Source organism: Bactrocera latifrons, unplaced genomic scaffold (assembly GCF_001853355.1).
Source record: "Bactrocera latifrons isolate USDA-ARS-PBARC rearing strain unplaced genomic scaffold, ASM185335v1 scaffold_456, whole genome shotgun sequence".
NCBI lineage: Eukaryota > Metazoa > Arthropoda > Insecta > Diptera > Tephritidae > Bactrocera > Bactrocera latifrons.
In genome coordinates this window covers 108,470-117,175 of record NW_017537108.1, presented here as the reverse complement: position 1 = coordinate 117,175, position 8,706 = coordinate 108,470, and positions in this window count along the sequence as shown.

Here is an 8,706-nt window from a genome sequence, read left to right as displayed (position 1 = left end):
CAACTTATCTCCATTGCGATAAATTGACGCACCAAGACTTACAAAAGGCAAAGGTCGCTCTTATCGCATCAACCCAAACGCGTTACTTCAGCCGCGATATAGAAAAAAAAATTTTAGTAATGTATCATAACATTTTACTATGGCTGTATTCATTAATAGTTTGCTATTGGATGATTTAAATAATCGATAAAGAAATTAGTATGATTTAAATGATACTAATATAAATAATAGTTACATATTTTAAAATTTAATAACAGAGCTATAAAATATCATATCATATCATTTRTGATTTTGCACAGTGCTAGAATTGTCTCCGTGATTAATATGGAACAATCACAGTCTGGTGCCACTCTTTTTCCTGTTCTGTAACGTCAAAGCATTGGTTTGCATAAGAGAGTAATTTTATCCATTAGATTTATATTTCAAAAGATTATTTTTTTGTTCTTTTTACATAAGATGTCATAGAGATTTCGCATTAATTGTGTAAAAATGCTAGAACAGAGAATCAAACAATTAAGAGGAATGTGTAATGAAATTTGTATGTAACATTCAGAGCTGAATATAGGGGATCCTATAGAAAAAATCCGCCCGTCTCTCTGTAAGTATGTACTGAAATTATAACTATTAATATTTACCTTCAAAATCATGCTCAGTGAAATGTTGTGAGAAATCGTTTTCAGTAGTTTTCGGATCTTTTGATGCTTCATCGTTTATCACGGGTGATTGCATAGTGCACGGGCTACAAAAAATTAAATAATAAATTAAATGATTAAACAGTCTTTATAATCATCGTTAATTTAATATTGCCATTTAAGACATTTTTAATCTAAATTAACAATTTGTATATATACATAGGTAAACTGATATAATCATCATTGCCAATACATATTTACGATATTAAATTCTCTAACTTACTTTTTCTTTCTTTGTAAAGCAAATCAACTGTAATCAAACTACTAAGTAGTTATTTGAACAATATTGTAATAATTTGTAATAATGTTATTCTCCTAACTGTTGTTTCAGTGGTCAAGGGTCATGGGGCCCCACTGCTATGATTAACTCTTATCAAATAAATATATGAAATATACAAATATTTTAAATATGCTTAGATAATTGAGCAATTTTTTGTGCACTGCAGGGCAGGTAATAAAAATATTAAACAGTAACATAAATTACAATTAATACTTGGTGCAGATGTATGGAACTCGATATCTTTTATATGAATATTCACCACGGGCGCGGTTGCAGAAGTCCAGCCGCTGAACCCACCGCTGAACCCACGGTTCAACCATAAATCGGCGAGTTTGTGAGATAACAAAACATAACCAAACATGGTTTTCAATAAATCGATCGTGGCAGTCGCTGTGTGGCTTGTTGCGCCGTCCTGTTGGAACCACATGTACATGTCCGGTCTTGATCACCACGGAAGAAGTACGRTTCGATGACGCTGCTGGCCCATATTGAAAAACACTTTATTAATAAATTGAAGTGAAAAACTAGGGACTATAGCATCTTATTATTATATTCTTTGTAATAAAGTTGTTTCATCAATATCTAATAACAAGTTAGAAAGAGCTAAGTTCGGGTGCAACCGAACGTTTTATACTCTTTCCAACTTGCAAGAATCAAAGCCAGGGAAATATTTAAGGAGTAAAACGTCAACCAGAGGATCGAACTTCAAGCAATTTTATATATAGTATACATACACAACTAATACACGTACCGACATATTCTGCATAAGGTTTGTTAAAAAACCAATATCATTATATAAAACATATATAATTATTATATGTATATGGGAGTTAGGGGTATTAGTGACCCCATTTTATATATTTTTTGCAAACAGATACACTGTTATGAATAAAATACGCTGTCTTATTTGTATTGGGTTAACTCACATAATGGCCGATATACATATGGGGGACAAAGTCGCCTGGAAGTTCGAAAATATTTATATAAAGTACATGGGGGCTAAACGAATATTGGTCTTATCCAACACATATTTGACATACAGACATACCATTATACGAAAAGGATTATCCCTTATTTCAGTTAAATATAGTATATCACAACTTGACCGACATTTTCGATTAAAGTTTTTTTTTATCGGAAAGAGATTATATTATAAGTACCGGGGTCTAAATATTCGGTACGTAAGGGCTTGAAAAGTTTTTATTTTTTGGCTATAAGGTGGCACTTACTAAAGAGCACATTCATGCAAAGTTTTATTGATTTGTGTACAGGAAACTGAACGAATCAAGTGGAATTGTGCTATCGGGAAGTATTCGTGGTTACTGTCTGATTTCGTCCATTTTTGCAATAAGAATGTAAGACGAATGCTAGGTACAAAATTTTGTCGAAATCGGTTGCTTGGGATTCCGAGATAGGGGATTTCTCCCAAAAGTCGGCGGTGTCACGCCCATCGTCCAATTTTCACAACGGCTCCCATAAAGCTCTATCCTACCATCTCAGTGGTAAAATTTAATGTTTCTGATGCATTTAATTATTTATTTATCGTGCTTTTAGTAGCTTTTAACAGTACATGTGGTTATATAGGGCGTGAGCGAGATAATCTTCCGACTTCATCCATTTTCACACTGTCAATAGGTTATTGAAGCTTATATGGTGCAGAGGCTTGGGCGATGACAACATCTGATCAACGTTACTAGCTTAGGAGAGGAATGTTCTGCGAAAGACTTATGATCCTTTGCGCGTTGGCCACGGCGAATATATGTAGGATTCGATGAAACGATGAGTTGTGTGAGATATACGACACGATCATGAAATCAGTAGACAGCGGCTGCTAGGTCATGTCTTACGCATGGACGAAAACTCTGAAATTATTCGACGCAGTACCCACCGGGGAAAGCAGCGGAAGAGAAGACCTCCATTCCGTTATAAAGACCAAGAGGAGAAGCCCCTGGCTTCGCTTGGCGCGCTGTTGTTAACTCGGCTGTATTCGCGTAAGCGGTTCTGCGCCGGTAAAGAAGAAGAAGATTATGGTTGGTAAACTGTCTTTCATTATGAAGCCAAAAATTACCTCGTTCTGCCAGCGAGTGTCTTTGTTTTGTCGAATTTTAAAAAGACCGAAAATATTGATCAACTTATTTGTGTTGCGTACAAATTTTCGTTTGCCTTTACATTGATAGTGTTGCAGAAGGCTTTTGGTGAATTTGCTCTATCAAAAACGCGCACTTATGAACGGTACAGAACATTCAAGCAGGGTCGGGAGACCGTCGAAGTCATAGTGTAACTGATGATAACGTTGAAAAAGTGAAGGAAATTGTTGCCAAAAATAGCCATGAAGCTTGAAAGAAATTGCACATAAACTGGTTATGTAACACGAGAACGAATGTACGAATATGTACTTGTTCCGATACAACTGAATTTCCTTCAAAAATGGTATCGAGAGCAGGCAGCTGCAGACATCTTGGATCAAGCCATCTCGGAGCCCACCTTCATGGAATTTTCGAAATTGGACCATAACCTTTCATGAACCCGGACACTAAATACGTGTACTTAGTAATGTTTACAGAATATGTCAGACGATATGTGAGGTCTTAAAATTCCGAAAAAATTTTTTTGAGCTAATGTCTCGCTAATTGTCTTTCGGCAAATAGATCCATATATACGTATATTTCCRATTGACTTTAAACTGCATAAGAAATCTTAATGAAATTCTAACTTAATTTTTTTTTGCCATTATCTTTGTGAAATGTGATGCTGTTGACATATTTATTTATTACGATATCGAATTTTTTAGTAATTTTTAATATAATCCTAATGCGAGGAATGGATTTACCTTGTTCATTTTTTTGTAAATTTCAGCCCAAAGGTGCACCTTACTACTGYTATCTTTTGTAAAAAATTACGCTTTTGAGTTTTATTTTATTTATAGTTCTTTATAGGTTATCGCTTAATGTCATTTGTGGGTATAGCAATGACCCACATTTTCGTGCTATTAATTTTTACAGCTTTTGGCTATGAAGATCCATCAAGTACTAGTATTTATGCCATTATTGCCATTTAGAATTTCTGGCTCTTATTTTCATTTGGCGTGCCTGTTTGAAATTTTTTTGGTATTGACCGCTGATTTAACTGGACTTAATTTCCTTTTTACAGACTTACAGCTGGGTATCTCGAATTCCGAGGTAAACTTACTATAATGACTGGACTAAACAGATTTGCCTTACTTACTTTTGACGACGATGCAAAAGGTCTCCACAGTCTTGAATTCCAAACCTCGTCCAACATATTTGCGTGTGCGGAGCTAAAATGATCTTATTGCTAAATTAAGTGAATTGTAGGTTCTAATAATGTTTACATAGTGCCTTTGAAAAAGGCCTACACTGAAAAAAAGTTTAATTTGTTAAGTTTTAGCAATTAAACAGTTCTAAGGGTCCGGTTGATCTAATTAAAGGTTTTGGTATTAAAACTGTTGTAAATATATTTAATAGAATCAAAGTACAACAGCCACACTTAAACAAAATGAATCACATCTTATATACATATAATCTAAAATATTTGCTGCATCGTATCGAAAATGTTGAAGAATCACATAAAAGAAACGGTCCGGTTAAGGCAAAGGAGGTACTGAAACTATTATTTAAAATTGTTTACAGTGTATGACACAATTTATGTCTACCCTGCAAAGCGTGATCCAAGAATTAGTAAAATTACAAAATAAAATGCTGCTAATTTATCAAGTTAGAAATGAGCGCACTAAATATATGTATATGATATGCTAACGGTGTTAACCAACATAAATTAGATATTATTAAATTTCTGTCTGAAAAGATACCGATGTAGTGCTTATTCTTACAAATAAAAATAATTTCCAGTTTTCGACAAGTGCTCACTCTGAGAACTCGTGTTTCGCTCTTTACGTATTGTTGACATTCTGCGCATCGTACATTTTCGGATACGTACACGTGTTTACATTTTCAATCTTCTTGAATTCTTTCAACCCATAAGTGTATTGCAGATAAGTGCATCAAATGTGAAGATTTGTTTAATATGGCCCCCGGGCCGCCCAACCTTGGGGATAATAGGTTTGCATTGCTTGCCCCTGGATCCCAGCCAAAAAGAAAGAAACCCACCTACTCCCYCCTCAACTTTCCTGACCTGCCGCAGGCCAAGAAAGAAACCCGAAATATATTCTCATTAATGCAACGGACCCAAACAAGCCAATTTCGAAGTATTCTTGCTTCGCTGTCCACAAAGCCTTAGAAGCTATTAGCAAAGAAATCATCTCAATTTCTGAGTTGCATGCTGGTAATCTTCTGTTGCTGGTAAAAAATAATCAAATTGCCCAAGAATTCATTTCAACCAAAAAACTTCCTGGTGTGTGTGAAATTGAAGCGAAATACCATGACAACCTCAATAGCGTGAAAGGTACAATCTTTGCTCCCTGTCTCAACAATGTCAGCGAGAAAGAGATAATAGAAAACATGAGAAGACAAGGTGTAGTCGATGTTTACAAATTTACTAGGCGGACGGAGGGAGTACCRCTACCCCAACCCACGGGTGTAGTTTTACTTACATTTGATCTTTTTGAGTTACCTGAAAAGGTAGAAGTATCTTGGAGAAGTGCAAAAGTAAAAYCCTATTACCCCAACCCAATGCGATGCAAATCTTGCCAAATGCTTGGGCATAYCGCGAAACGATGCAATAAACCTCCCGTATGTGCTTCTTGCAGTCTTCCTATTCATTCTTTACCTTGCACGCGCACACTATGTGCAAACTGCTCAGGAGATCACCCATCCTCTGCCAACACTTGCCCAAAATATGTGCAAACGAAGGAGATATTAAAAATAAAATGTCAAAATAAATGCTCCATGAGAGAAGCAATTAAACTCTACAAAGCACCATCACCATCAATATTGAACACTTCTTCGCCGTAGTTGCCAGAGAAGCATAGCTGTCAAATAGTAACGCTATGTCAACCTCCAATTCTCTTGATATACATAAACATTCTGTAGTCAACAAATCACCCATTACGACTTCACACGATCTTTCTTCCAACAACTCACCACCGGAAAACTCACCTCAAAACATCAGCAATCAACAAGTCAGCAATAGCTCAGCCTCCTCTTTCACTCATGTTCCACAGTCTTTCACACACACACAACTAAACCTCGAATCAACTCTCGCCAACATTATCGCTCAATCCAACTCCTATCAATATAACGCAGGTTCACCTCAACAGACACAACTGATACCTCCGTTATCAATCTCTGTCTCACGCCAAACAATTTAGATGACAAAGCCATCAACAATGCTCTGATCATGTCAGTAGACGATCACTAAGTATCCATAACTCTCAACATAGCATATAAACACCTCCTTAGCAACATTTCCTACCAACAATGTTTAATATCCTACAGTGGAATATGCACGGATACTACAACAACTTTCACGAATTGGATATACTAATTAAAGAATWCGCTCCAACTTTTATTTCCCTTCAGGAAACTAACCTTGCTGCGGGCAAGTCTGCGGCGGCGCCTAATCAATACCAAAGTTACTTTTACAACTTGCCTCAAAATCTAACTAGCAAGCAAGGAATCGCCATTTTAAGTAAGAAGTCCATACCACACAAACAAATCCCTGTATCTTCAAATATAGCCAAAATAGCAATAGAAATCTTATTATCTTTGTTATTATTATCTCCATAACGGAATACCCTAGGGGTCTCCCCTCTCTGTATCCCCTTTTACCGCTGCTTTTAATGAAGTGAACCATACAATTAATAAATATATAAATATAGATCATATTTGCTATGCTGATGTGTTGATTTTCAGTAAACTGAATGATTTAAATGTTGTTAAACGAGACTTCACAAATATTCTTAGGGATCTAAATATATGGTCCGAATCTTCGGGCGCCAATGTGGCTGTAAATAAATGCAAAACTTATTTGCAATAACAGCCCTATTTCAAACACTAATAATCTTAAATTCTTAGATGTAATTTTTGATAAGAAACTTACCTTTAAGGAACATTGTTTGTATTTAAGAAAGCAACTGGCTGGCCGACTGAATATTATCAAATATTTATCATCTAAACATTGTTTAATCAACTCTGCAACTCTAATAAATGTAACGAGGACGCTTGTGTTGTCGAAGATAGATTACGGCCTTCCTATATATGGTAATTGCGCGAAAATCCACATCAAAACACTGTACTCTCCGTACCACATGGCAGTAAGCAGAAGCATTCGCGCATTTCCAAAATCGCCCACCAAATTCGTCCTAGTGGAAGCCGGCTTACCCACAATCGAAAAAAGATTCGAACTGAACCTAATGAAACTTATACCTMAGCTTTTTACATGTTACAACAGTACTCTTTACGAAACAGTAAGATCGGACCTCCAAAGGGAAATTAACTCTGGACCCAAATCGACAATTTCACTGTGTATAGAACTCGCCAGAAAGCTTGGAATCACCGTGAAATCACTGCGACAGAGAGAAGTATTTCCTACCTGGCAGATAAGACATACATCGTTCATTTTAAGCTTGGAAAAATTCAACAAAAGTCACACCAACCCCGCCATTCATCAACAACGCTTTGCTGAGTCTACAACTTCTCTTCTCCCTGAATGGACTCTAATCTTCACGGACGGATCCAAAACTGGGACAAGTACATCATTCGCAGTTGTCGACGACAAAGGAGCAACAATTAAAGTTGGAATCCTGCCAAGGTACGCCTCCATTTACACAGCAGGAGCCGCAGCGATCCTCAACGCTATCATTTTCGCTTCAAATTCCAAATTTAAAGCAATTATTTGTACAGATAGCAAATCAACTATATCAGCGGTCTTAAATGTTATGAATAAATCTAACATCATTTCTTGCATCCGGAGCAAATTAGCTGAAAACAGCGCCAACATAAAACTAATGTGGATTCCAGGCCAYGCCGGCATACGCGGAAATGAACTGGCAGATAAACGYGCTAAACTAGCGGCTAGTGAACCGCTCGTTACATTTGACTTTCYTGAGAATAAAGACTTATATAWGATGGCACACCAACACCAACTTAAATCGCTAATGGAGATTTGGAGACACATCCAGCACCAATACACTTTAAATAACCCAGATAGGAGCAAACCAACCTATCCCCCAAACTGTCGATGTAACGATGTTAAATCATTTGTCCGTCTACGTTTAGGGCACACAATAGCCAYACATTCGTACTTCTTCAATCGGTCCAGTCCGCCTTACTGCCAACATTGCCCGGGGGCTTCACTAACAGTCCAGGAGGACTATCTTCGATAACCAAACACCTACAACACTTTTGAAAAGTACGTCTCTCGAGAACGTTACAAAAATATCAAAATATCTGGATAAATGCGGTCTAAAACATTTAATATGACATCCTACCTAGCTTAGATAAGAACTTTGTTTTTGTTTTACTTAARAATGTATCTAGATTTTATGAAGATTTTAAATATATAAAGCGTGCACAATAGAACTTAATTTTAGTCAACTAGCCTTAGATCCACCAGCGAGCCGAAGGTCCTGGCAGCCGGTGCTCCTTTTTTCGTGTAAAAAATAATTGTATTATTTTTTTCACATTTATAAATAAATAAAATATAAAATAATTTCAATATACCGGGATTTAGACTCTATGTTACGAATCCCCCGGAAAGAAAGTACCATGACACTGTTGGTTAGAAATCGGTTGGGTAGAAAAAAAATTCCAGGCA